Source organism: Amblyraja radiata, chromosome 27 (genome assembly GCF_010909765.2).
Source record: "Amblyraja radiata isolate CabotCenter1 chromosome 27, sAmbRad1.1.pri, whole genome shotgun sequence".
Taxonomy (NCBI): Eukaryota; Metazoa; Chordata; class Chondrichthyes; order Rajiformes; family Rajidae; genus Amblyraja; species Amblyraja radiata.
In genome coordinates, this window is record NC_045982.1 from 35503883 (window position 1) to 35516305 (window position 12423).

A 12423-nucleotide genomic window follows, 5' to 3' on the forward strand; every position below is an offset into this window, starting at 1 on the left:
AGGTCATCCACTTGCTTCTCCAGTTCCCCAACACGGTCCTTCAGGAGCTGGACCTGGATGCACTTCTCACATTTGTAGCAGCCAGACACACCAGCGGTGTCCTTGACCTCCCACATACTGCAAGCATCACACTGAATCAGTTTGCTTGACATCTCCTTCTTTCATCTCTCTCTCTCTCTCTCCAGTGTTTGGTGTGGCATCCTCCCTCAGCCTCCTCGCCGAAGACTCGCATTTTTCTCACAGGGAACTTCCCTCGACAGTGCCGCACCCCTTGAGCAAGTTTTGCTTATATCAGATGATAAATTGCCTAATTGTCCAATTAACCAATCTTCCAAACCAATTGCTCTCTTTTTAAACCTGCACCCAAGATCCTATGTCCTACTGTGCCTTCTGTTTAGTTTAGTTTAGAGATACAGCAAGGGAGCAGGTATCTTCCCATAGTCCCTGCCAACCAGTGACCCCCACACACTAACACTATCCTACACATACTAGAGACAATTTACAATTATACCAAGCCAATTAACCTACAAACCTGCATGACTTTGGAATGTGGGAGAAAACTTGAGCACCTGGAGAAAACCCACGCAGGTCACGGGGAGAATGTACAAACTCCATGTAGACATCACCTGAAGTCAGGATCGAACCCGGGTCTCTGGCGTGATAACTCTACCACTTCGCCACCGTGCCACTAAGACTTTGTCTTCAAGTCCCTCTTACTTGGAGGTGATCATTGGAAATTCTGGATCCTCATTTATGATGGATGGAAGAGAAAGAGTGGAAAACCATGTGGCCGTAAACATGTGGCTATACATTGTATGAAAGCACAAGGTGCTGCATACATACCAGACATTGCTGGCCCCATTGCATGTGCTCCATGCAAAGCCATGGTGGTCTCTCAACTGATGGGCTCCCTGTAACTGGCACAACTTGGTGATAGAGGAAAATAAGGTAGAGAAGAGGAGAATAGAGTCACTAACCGTGGTTTTTTTGTGTTGGGCGGTACACTGGTGTAGTGGTAGAATTGCTGCCTTGAAGTACCGTCGACCCTGGTTCGATCCTAACTATAGGTGCTGTCTGTACGGAGTTTGTACGTTCTCCCTGTGACCCCGTGGGTTTTCTCCGAGATCTTCTGTTTCCTCCCACACTCCTAAGGTGTACAGGTTTGTAGTTTAATTAGCTTGATGTAGGTGTAAATTGTCCATAGTGTGTGAAGGATATTGTGCGGGGATCGCTGGTCGGTGGGGACTCGGTGGGCCGAAGGGCCTGCTTCCGCTTTATATCTCTAAACTAAACTAAACTAAACTTACAAGGAGAAAGCACATAATCATATGCGGGAATCAGAGAGATCTTGAAACAGTATGCCTGGTACATTCCCCATTCATTGTGGAGATGCGTACAACACAGGCATGATCAAATACGTCAGAGAATGGCTTTACAATCATTTACATTCAATACAATACATTTATTCCTCTTTCTAAAAGAAAAGTAAAACCAGCTTGACAAACTTCCAAATTTGCAAGTTTAACAATAACAGTTCAAGTTCCCTTTGATTTTTATAACTGAACAGCTGGTACTCATGATATTCCTCAAGATTCAACAGATGTTCAATCATGTTACATTCACAGACGGAGTGCAGGATGGGCAAGGATGAGGTGGTCAGGAGCAGCCCTCTTTGGCTCTGCAACAAGGGGATGTTAAAGCCCATCAGCTGCAGTGTGGAGGCTGAGCAGAATTGCAAGGCTAGAGCTGGACAAAATACATTTTTAACCTGAGAAAGCTGAGGTGTGGCACGGTGACACAGAGTTGGTGCCTTACAGCGCCAGAGACCCGGGTTCAATCCTGACTCGGGCGCAGTCTATATGGAGTTTGTAGTCCTCCCCGTGACTGCCTGCATTTTCTCTGGGAGCCCTCGTTTCCTCCCACACTCTAAAGATGTACAGGTTTGTAGATTAATTGACTTGGTAAAATTTTTTGTCCTTATTATAACCATATAACCATATAACAATTACAGCATGGAAAACAGGCCATCTCGGCCCTTCAAGTCCGTGCCGAACACTTATTTTCCCCTAGTCCCATCTACCTGCACTCAGACCATAACCCTCCATTCCTTTCCTGTCCATATACCTATCCAATTTATTTTTAAATGATAAAATCGAACCTGCCTCTACCACTTCCACTGGAAGCTCATTCCACACAGCTATCACTCTCTGAGTAAAGAAATTCCCCCTCATGTTACCCCTAAACTTCTGTCCCTTAATTCTCAAGTCATGTCCTCTTGTTTGAATCTTCCCTACTCTCAATGGGAAAAGCTTATCCACGTCAACTCTGTCTATCCCTCTCATCATTTTAAAGACCCTCTATCAAGTTCCCCCTTAACCTTCTGCGCTCCAAAGAATAAAGACCTAACTTGTTCAACATTTCTCTGTAACTTAGTTGCTGAAACCCAGGCAACATTCTAGTAAATGTCCTCTGTACTCTCTCTATTTTGTTAACATGCTTCCTATAATTAGGCGACCAAAATTGTACACCATACTCCAGAATTGGCCTCACCAATGCCTTGTACAATTTTAACATTACATCCCAACTTCTATACTTAATGCTCTGATTTATAAAGGCCAGCATACCAAAAGCTTTATTTACCACCCTATCTACATGAGGTTCCACTTTCAGGCAACTATGCACAGTTATTCCTAGATCCCTCTGTTCAACTGCATTCCTCAATTCGCTACCATTTACCATGTACGTCCTATTTTGATTTGTCCTGCCAAGATGTAGCACCTCACACTTATCAGCATTAAACTCCATCTGCCATCTTTCAGCCCACTGTTGCAAATGGCCTAAATCTCTCTGTAGACTTTGAAAATCTACTTCAATATCCACAACACCACCTATCTAAGTATCATCTGCATACTTACTAATCCAATTTACCACACCATCATCCAGATCATTGATGTACATGACAAACAACAGTGGACCCAACACAGATCCCTGAGGCACCCCACTGTGTGTTAGAATGCAGCGATCGCTGGTGGGCACTGACTTGGTGGGCCGAAGGGCCTGTTTCCGCGCTGTATTACTAAACTAAACTCATTAAATGACGTAACCGAGCCAGGGGCTGTAATGGATTGGTGATTAAGATGCTGTGCTAGGGATCTGGAGATGATGAATTTCACCATGGCAAATAATCCATGCTGAAGTTAAACCTCTATTATTAACAATGTCACCATTAAAGCACTTAATGAACAATCAGCTGAAGGAACAGTGGATCAGGTATCTGTGGATGGAAATAAGCAGAGTATATTTGGGCTGGGCCCCTTCTTCATACTCTCCACAGATGCTGCCTGACCCAATGAGTTCCTCCAGCTATAGACACAAAATGTTGTAGTGACTCAGCGGGTCACGCAGCAATCCCTGGAGAAAAAGGATGGGTGACGTTTCGGGTCGGGACCTTCTTCAAACCCATTGAGTTATTCAAGCACTGTGTCTATTTTTGGTATAAACTAGCATCTGCAGTTCCTTTGTACACACGAGGTCCTCCAGATGTTTGTTTTTTGTCAAGATTCCAACATCTGCGGTCTGTTGAGTCTCCAAATCACTTCATTACCTCAATGACCGGTGGCACTAATGCTTTGAGAGGTTGGTTATGACATCTATCAAGTCCTGCCTTCGTAAGGACCTGGAGCCACGCACACTAACACATCCACAGGGATTCCAATCTTGCTGGCTCTCCACTTTGCATCAGATCACTTGGATGATAAGAACACATACACCAGACGGCTGTTTATTAACTGTAGCTTGGTGTTCAGTGCCATCATCCCCTTGAATCTTATCTTATCTTTTATCAGTTAGAGAACAGGGGTCTTCATTTGTCTCCATAGTAATTCAATCCTTGACTTCCTTATCAGCAGACCACGATGAGGTGGTGAGGCCACACATGGAGCATTGTGTTCAGTTTTGGTCAACTACTAGAGGAAACACACTATTAAGCTAGAGAGCATGCAGAGAGAATGTTGCCAGGGCTTGAGTGCCCAAACTTGAGCAGGCTAGGACTTTATTGCTTGGAGGGCTGGAGGCTGAGAAGTGATTTCATGAGGGAAGTGGATAGGGTAAATACATTGTCTTTTTCCCAGTGTAGGATAATCAAGAACTAGAGGGCATAGGGTTAAGGTGAGAGGTGAAAGATTTTATGGGAACCTGAGGGTCAAGTTTTCAATAGACAATAGGTGCAGGAGTAGGCCATTTGGCCCTTCGAGCCAGCACCGCCATTCAATGTGATCATGGCTGATCATCCCCAATCAGTACCCTGTTCCTGCCTTCTCCCCATATCCCCTGATCGATATTTTTAGAGCCCTATCTAGCTCTCTCTTGAAAGCATCCAGAGAACCTGCCTCCACCGCCCTCTGAGGCAGAGAATTCCACAGACTCACCACTATCTGTGAGAAAAAAAGTGTTTCCTTGTCTCCGTTCTAAATAGCTTACTCCTTATTCTTAAACTGTGGCCCCTGGTTCTGGACTCCTCCAACATCGGGAACATGTTTCCTGCCTCTAGCGTGTCCAAGCCCTTAACAATCTTATATGTTTCAATGAGATCCCCTCTCATCCTTCTAAACTCCAGAGTGTACAAGCCCAGCTGCTCCATTCTCTCAGCATATGACAGTCCCGCCATCCCGGGAATTAACCTTGTAAACCTACACTGCACTCCCTCAATAGAATATTGCCAGTCATATTGCCTGACACTGTGCTTGCCATTTCTATTCCTATTCCTTCCACGTTTAGAATGATTTTACAAATATTGGACTTTAATTCACATCATATAATTCAATGCCAAGCTGAAGATTATTTTCATGTGACAACATCATGCCAAATGTGATGGGGGTCAGGGATTATGGGGAGAAGGCAGGAGAATGGAGGGAGAGATAGATCAGCCATGATTGAATGGCGGAGTAGATTTGATGGGATGAATGGCCTAATTTTATCACCTAAGAACATGATGCACGTTCCTCTGAACCTTCTCATTTGAAACAAACCATTTTCTGTGCAATCAGGATATGAAATGGGTTTAGCTGGAATCTACTGTGAGTGAAATATTTATTTCTACATATTCTCATATGACTAACCAAATTGTTGATCATTTCAGCTGAGACACCCATGTAAATATATTTTATAAATACTGCAACCTCCAAACATAGTTATTAAATAAACATATAGACATTCATTTTACTGTTCCTGTGTTCACCTTTGGATGATATCTTACAGTTCTACCCAGAGCTTGAGAATAAGCCATAGCTACTTGTGGCTTTGTTGCTGGACTTTTATTTGCAGAACAGAACATGTGTCGAAAAGTATGTTACTAAGGAATAGTTTATTAGCGGGTTGCAGAATCCCATGCAGATCCGGGACCCTATTTATCCATAGGAAACCAACGAGGGAGGAATGGATGCTGATCCAGTCCAGACTTTGCCTTTGATCACTTGATTGGCATGAACATGTAAAGAGGTGTGACTAAATGTGTTCAGCCTGTGTAATGCTTGGACCGAGAGCTGGATGTTTATTCAAAGCGAGATGTTGTGGGCTCTGAGCTATAATCAGTGTTTCGTGAACACGGAGTCTGAATCAAAAACTGGATTTCTTGAGCAGAAAATGACCTAAGTGGTTGTTAAGAAGCTTTATTGCGTGAGATGAATTAGAGAGAAGATCCTGTTGGAGGAAATTCCATCTCTAGTTCTCAGATGCTTCACATCCAGTGGCTTTGCCCCATTGATATCTGTGCTACGGTGTGAACTGGTGTCTGTGCACGCACTGGAACACTGTAAAATTAAGCCATATTCTGCTTTGCAGCCACGCTGCTATGATTGCTGTCAAGCTGAAATTGAAGCAATTTAGAAGCTAACTTTTACAGACTGTACCAAGACCACACTCTCAAGAAAGAAGTTTTGCAACTGAAGACCAAAGAGTTTAACAAAGATTAACACAGTTTAACTGGTTTGTGTTTTTTGTTGGCTGTGGTAAAACAAATAAAATAATCTTCATCGGCACCTGTTGATGGCCCCGCAGCTGGTTTTCAATATTTAGGTAAGAAACTTTGTTATTTCAACGGAAGAAAAACGTTCTGCATTGAAATTGAGATTGTAATCATTTATTTTCTGCAAATGATAATTACAATATAAATGTACCTATTTTCTTTGTCCCTCATACTTTGAGCGTTCTTACAATTGTCGGATTAAACCTGTGTCATTTGAAACATTTAAGTGCAACCAAAGTGCATGTTTGACAACTGATACAAGAGTCGACAACTTGTAGTTGAATTTATTTTTCAATAATATTTTCCATGTTCTGTGGCAAGTCCCTGAATTCTGAGGTAAAACTGCCCCATATGTGGCAGAGTAATCATCAAAGATGCGAGAATGAAACAGAAAACAATAACGTTCATAAATTTGGCAAAGCAGCCCTCCGGTTAGTTTAGGATATTGTTAGTGAAGATAGAGATACAGTGGTGAGAGTTTCAGAGAAACTAACTTGTGATTTAGGTTTTCTAAGGTACTACATGGTGTACAACACGATTAATCCCTTCTGCAGATATCACTGTAAAATATGCCAGCATTACATGTTTCCTTCAACTGTGTGTTTCCCAATGGGGAAAGCAGCCCAGCTTGGTTGAGAACCTTTTCTCCATCCTAGTGTGGGTGAGATCAGAAACACACAGGTTCAAAACCATTCAGGCATTCCCACAAGGTGCCAAGCCAGCGAGCAGATGAACTCTGTATAACTATGAATTATTTTTCGGACCAATGTATAACTCATCTGGCATATAAGGATGATTTTGATCTGATTAGCCCATCAGAACACTGCAAAGTTTAGTTGCGATGCTATCCCATCTAATATTACCTTCAGTTGGATTCACAGAAAGTAACATGAGGTGGAATTTAAAACGGGTACTTCACTCAATCGAGGGGGTTTCATGCCCAATGAATCAGGTTAAGAAATAGCTTTAATAGGATTTGTTAGAGCAACCATATTAAGCTGTTCTACTCATATACACTGGTGCATTTGATATGACAATATTGAGCGTAATAAATTCCAAATGTATAATTATTTTTCTATTTACATTCACTCTTTGCCTGTCTAAATTACTTAAAAAAAAAAAAAAAAAAGAAAGAAACTTGCCATATTCTCGACTTTATTAATTCTACTCTTGCCCAAAAGCTTCTTCATGGTCTTAGCTGACCACTTGAAACTGGTTCTGTTTTATTCACACTGAACATTATTTTCCCACTTCTATTATGTATGGGATAAATCCTATGTCCTGAATTTGCTTAATCATGAAAACTAACATTTAATTAAATGATCAGGTAATTAATATTCGACTAAATGAGTTGACAGTCGTTTTGTATAAATGTAAATACTACCAGTAATATAAATATGACTGCCTCCATTTAACAAAGGGTCCTGTGCATTTTGTTGTGGATCTTCGGAGTAAGATCATACTAAAGTTATCATGGCTTTAGGGTTGCAGTGAAGAGTAGATTTCAATGAAGGGACTTTAGTGGATATTCTCCTGCCTGAGCCCCCTTTATCCTGTATCTGTACACTGTGATGGTTTGATTGTAATCGTGTATAGTCTTTCGGCTGACTGGCCAGCACGCAGCAAAGGTTTTTCACTGTACCTCGGTACACGTGACAATAAACTCAACTCAAGAAAGTCACATAGCTGTCTGATACTTGATTTTATTTGATTCTATGTTATTTGATTCTGATTTGATTTGTGATGATTTGATTACAATATAATAATGTGATTTGATTACAATATAATAAGTTTGGGGATCTTCCTTCCTTTACCCCCACTTTCTCCACCTAGAAAAACCGTAGATGTGTGGATTATAAATTGTTTCAACAAGTGCAATAATCATCATTCGATGCATCATTTAGAAATAACATTCTGCTAATGTTTCAAATCATGCCATTTTAAACCCTAGATAGACACAAAATATTGGAGTAACTCAGCGGGACAGGCAGCATCTCTGGAAAGAAGGAATGGGTGACGTTTCAGGTCAAGACGTTTCTTCAGACCATTCCTTCTATCCAGATATGTTGCCTGTCCCGCTGTGTTATTCCAGCATTTTGTGTCTACCTTTGGTGTAAACCAGCATTTGCAGTTCCTTCCTACCCATTTTTAAACCCTATTCTTCTGTCAGGGATTAGGAAACATTCTGGGCTGGATATTTGGCTGCATCACCTTCCACTCTAAACTGGGGTGGATTCTACAAAGGATCTGATCAGCTATATTACCACACAATCTATAATGGTGGAAACCCACCATAAGCACCGGTGCTTAAAAGTTAATCCATACTTGCAGAATCAGCCCATTGTAATGTGCATGTATGTCTAGCACACTACTGCATGGGGGATTACAATGTGACTGGGACTTTTCCACTGCTGGATCATTTAGACGAGTGTTATACTGAGTGTGGCAACAAATTTTAGTGCTGCCTGCAAACTTGTTAACCGACTAACGAAATGAATGGAAATAATTTAAGATTTATATAGAATTAGCAGTACAACTCTTTGATTGTGGCACTTAAGCAAAAGGTAAATGAAATAGACAGTGGGGTGGCGCAGCGGTAGAGTTGTTGCCTCACAGCACTTACAGTGCCAGAGACCCGGGTTCGATCCCAACTACGGGTGCTGTCTGTACGGAGTTTGAACGTTCTCCCCGTTACCACATGTGTTTTCTCCAAGATCTTCAGTTTCCTCCCACACTCCAAAGACGTGCAGGTTTATAGGTTAATTGGCTTGGTATAAATTTAAATTGTCCCTAGTGTGGGTAGGATAGTGTTAATGTGCTAGTTGGTGCGGATTCAATGGCCAAAAACTGTTTCTGCGCTGTATCTCTAAACTAAACCACACAACACACAACAAGCACTGCCATAGTTTGAAGCAGACGGCTTTAACCTGCATGGTTTAAGCTACCCATTTCAATCCGCATGTCAGCTGCACTTTCAAACTTGTTTTTGCTTTAAAAATGTGTACATTTGCCCTGATGTTTAAATAAACTCAGAAAATTGAATCAAGATGGTTACTACTGTATGTTTTCCTGGATTAGTCACAAATCTTCATAAATAAACGGGCCAAAAGCAGAATTCTTTATAGAAATAATTAAAGCCATTATTTAACAGTGCAGACTCCCAATGTTATATTTCCCAAGATTAACAGTTCCATTCTGCATCAGAAAGGTCTCAGCACCCTACGTTTCATCGTAGAACAGTGACCCCACCACATCCACTCAACTAACACCCTACGTTTCATCCTAGAACAGTGACCCCACCATTCCATCTCTCCAGAGATGCTGCCTGTCCCACTGAGTTACTCCAGCTTTTTGTGTCATATCTTCAACTAACAGTCTCCCCTGCCTGGTGGAACTGGTCCTTATCCTCAGCAACTTCTCCTTTGATTCCTCTCACTATTTTCAAATCAAAGTTGTGGCCATGGGCACTCACATGGGAGCATGTGTATTGTTGGCCACAGTGAATGCCCTTTGTTCCTATGTACCCTGGCACAACTTGCTAACTCTTTCACTGCTCCAATTGTGACTGCATTGCGAATGCCTGCTGCAGCCATGCAGATCTCATTCATTTAGCCAAGTTCACCGCCAACTACCATTCAAATTCACTTATTCCAAATCAGACATCTTTCCCTTTTTCTGATTTCTCTGTCTCCATCTCAGGAGACAGGCTACCCATAGATATCTACTCCCCCACTGGCCTACAGATACCTAGACTCCATCTCCTCCCACTATGCCTCTTGCAATGATGCTTCTCCATCTCTGCCGCATCTGGTCTAAAGATAAGATACCGCTCGAGAACATCTGAGATGGGTTTTTCATTAAGAAACATGTCACTAACAGCCCCCTTCCCCCCCCCCCCCCCCCCCCCCCCTCTCTGTTTTGGATGGAGCCATCACCTTTGTCTCCTCTGTTTCCTACAGTTCTGTTCTCGCCATCCCCCTCCAAGACGGAACAGGGATAGGTCTTCCCTGGTCCTCACTTTTCACCCCCACCAGCCTTCGCATCTGTCACATCATTCTCTGACAGTTTTGTCAGCTTCAACGTAATTTGGGCGTTGCCGTTTGGGCGGCACAGTGACACAGCAGTAGAGTTTTTGCCTAAAGCCCCTGTCCCACTGTACGAGGTAATTCATGAGTTCTCCCGAGTTTTGCCCTGATTCGAACTCGGAGAATGTCTGTAGGAGTTTGTGGATGTCTCGTAGCGGCTCGTAATGCTAACGGTAGGTACTCGGGACAACCGGTAACTCGTGACGTTATTTCATCCCTGTAAAAAATGTCCACGAGTAAAGAAATTGTTACTTTACGAGCCGCTACGAGACATCCACGATCTCCTACCGACCCGCTACGGACATTCTCCAAGTTCGAATCAGGAAAACTCGGGAGAACTCGTGAATTACCTCGTACAGTGGGACAGGGGCTTTACAACGCCAGAGACACGGGTTCGATCCTATCTATGGGTGCTGTCTGTATGGCGTTTGTACGTTCTCCCTGTGGCCTGCGTGGATTTTCTCATGGATCTCTAGTTTCCTCCCACACTCCAAAGACGTACAGGTTTGTAGGTTAATTGGCTTGGTAAAATTGTAAATTATCCCTATTGTGTGTAGGATAGTGTTAGTGTGCAGGGATCGCTGGTCGGTATAGACTCGGGCCGAAGGGCCTGTTTCTATGCTGTATCTCTAAAACTATAGCAATCCAGGCACTGGCTACATCCTCCCTTCCCCACCCATTTCTGCATTCCACAGATATCACTCCATGGTTCACATCCTTATTCTTCTGCAGTTGTACAGGGCTCTGGTGAGACCACATCTGGAGTATAGCGTACAGTTTTGGTCTCCTAATTTGAGGAAGGACATCCTTGTGATTGAGGCAGTGCAGCATAGGTTCACGAGATTGATCCCTGGGATGGCGGGACTGTCATATGAGGAAAGATTGAAAAGACTAGGTTTGTAGTCACTGGAGTTTAGAAGGATGAGGGGGTTTCTTATAGAAACATGTAAAATTATAAAAGGACTGGACAAGCTAGATGCAGGAAAAATGTTCCCAATGTTGGGCGAGTCCAGAACCAGGGGCCACAGTCTTAGAATAACGGGGAGGTCATTTAAGACTGAGGTGAGAAAAATTCACCCAGAGAGTTGTGAATTTGTGGAATTCCCTGCCACAGAGGCCAGTGGAGGCCAAATCACTGGATGGATTTAAGAGAGTTAGATAGAGCTCTAGGGGCTAGTGGAGTCAAGGGATATGGGGAGAAGCAGGCGCGGGTTATTGATTGGGGATGATCAGCCATGATCACAATGAATGGCGGTGCTGGCTCGAAGGGCCGAATGGCATTCTCCTGCACCTATTTTCTATGTTTCTATCCCTCGCCACCAATACCTCTCTCCATCAAACACTTTCTCCTGCAACACAAGGAAGTGCTACACTTGTTCCTACACTTCCATTCTGGCTCCACAATAGCCTCGCCAGGTGAGGCAGAGATTTATGCGCACCTCCTCCTACCTCATCTATTGCAATAGTTAATCACAACAAGGTATTTTCTGTCAGCGGACCAAATGTATATAAGGTGACCACTTCACCGAACGGCTCTTGGTCTCTCTGCACTTCAGTTCTCATTCCCATATTCCTATACCAACCTGTCTGGCCTTGGCCTCCTCAATTGTCGGAGTGAGCAATATGCAAACTAGAAGAACAGCACCTCATATTCACCTTGGGCAGCCTACAACCCAAATTCCCCCATTTCTGGTCAACCATACTATCCTCTTTATCCTTGTCTGCTCATCTTCCTAATCCCTCACACTCCTTTTTTTCCATTTCCCCATTTCCCCCACCCCCACCCACACTCAATTTCCTTTGACCTTCTCCATCCTTCCATCCACATCACACATCTCTCCCTACTTCAGGTCTCCAAATGTTTTTCCCCACTTCCCACCACTCCCTTCCACCCAACAACCCTCCCTGAGCTACACTTCCATCTGCACCTTCCTTTCTAATCTGATTCCACTATTTGCTCCCTTTTGTCTTCTCCACTTGGTGCTTCCAGCCTTGATTACTATCTCCACCTTTCCTTCTCCCAATTTACTAATTTGCGTATCCACCCATCCTTACCTGTGTTCACTCTTGCCCCATACTTCCCATCCCATTCACCTCTCCTCTCTCTATCTGTCCCCCCCCCCCCCTCCTCCATCAAGTGTAGGAATGAGTTTGGAGTAGGCTGGAACTCTACTCTTTGGAGTTTAGAAGAATGAGAGGCGATCTCATTGAAACATATAAGATCGTGAGGGGCCTTGATCGGGTGGATGCACCGAGGATGTTCCCAATGATCGGGGAAACTAGAACTAGGGGACATAGTCGCAGAATAAGGGGGGG

General features: G+C 43.3%; 1 protein-coding gene across 1 annotated transcript in view; it reads left to right on the plus strand.

Moving 5' to 3' along the window:
- The first annotated feature begins 5511 nt into the window (after nucleotides 1-5511).
- Nucleotides 5512-12423, plus strand: part of rspo1 (R-spondin 1) — a 282583-nt gene continuing 275671 nt past the window's right edge. The window contains exon 1 of the mRNA XM_033045492.1: nucleotides 5512-6072. The gene's annotated coding sequence lies outside the window, so the exon portion shown is untranslated. The remainder of the gene's footprint in view (nucleotides 6073-12423) is intronic.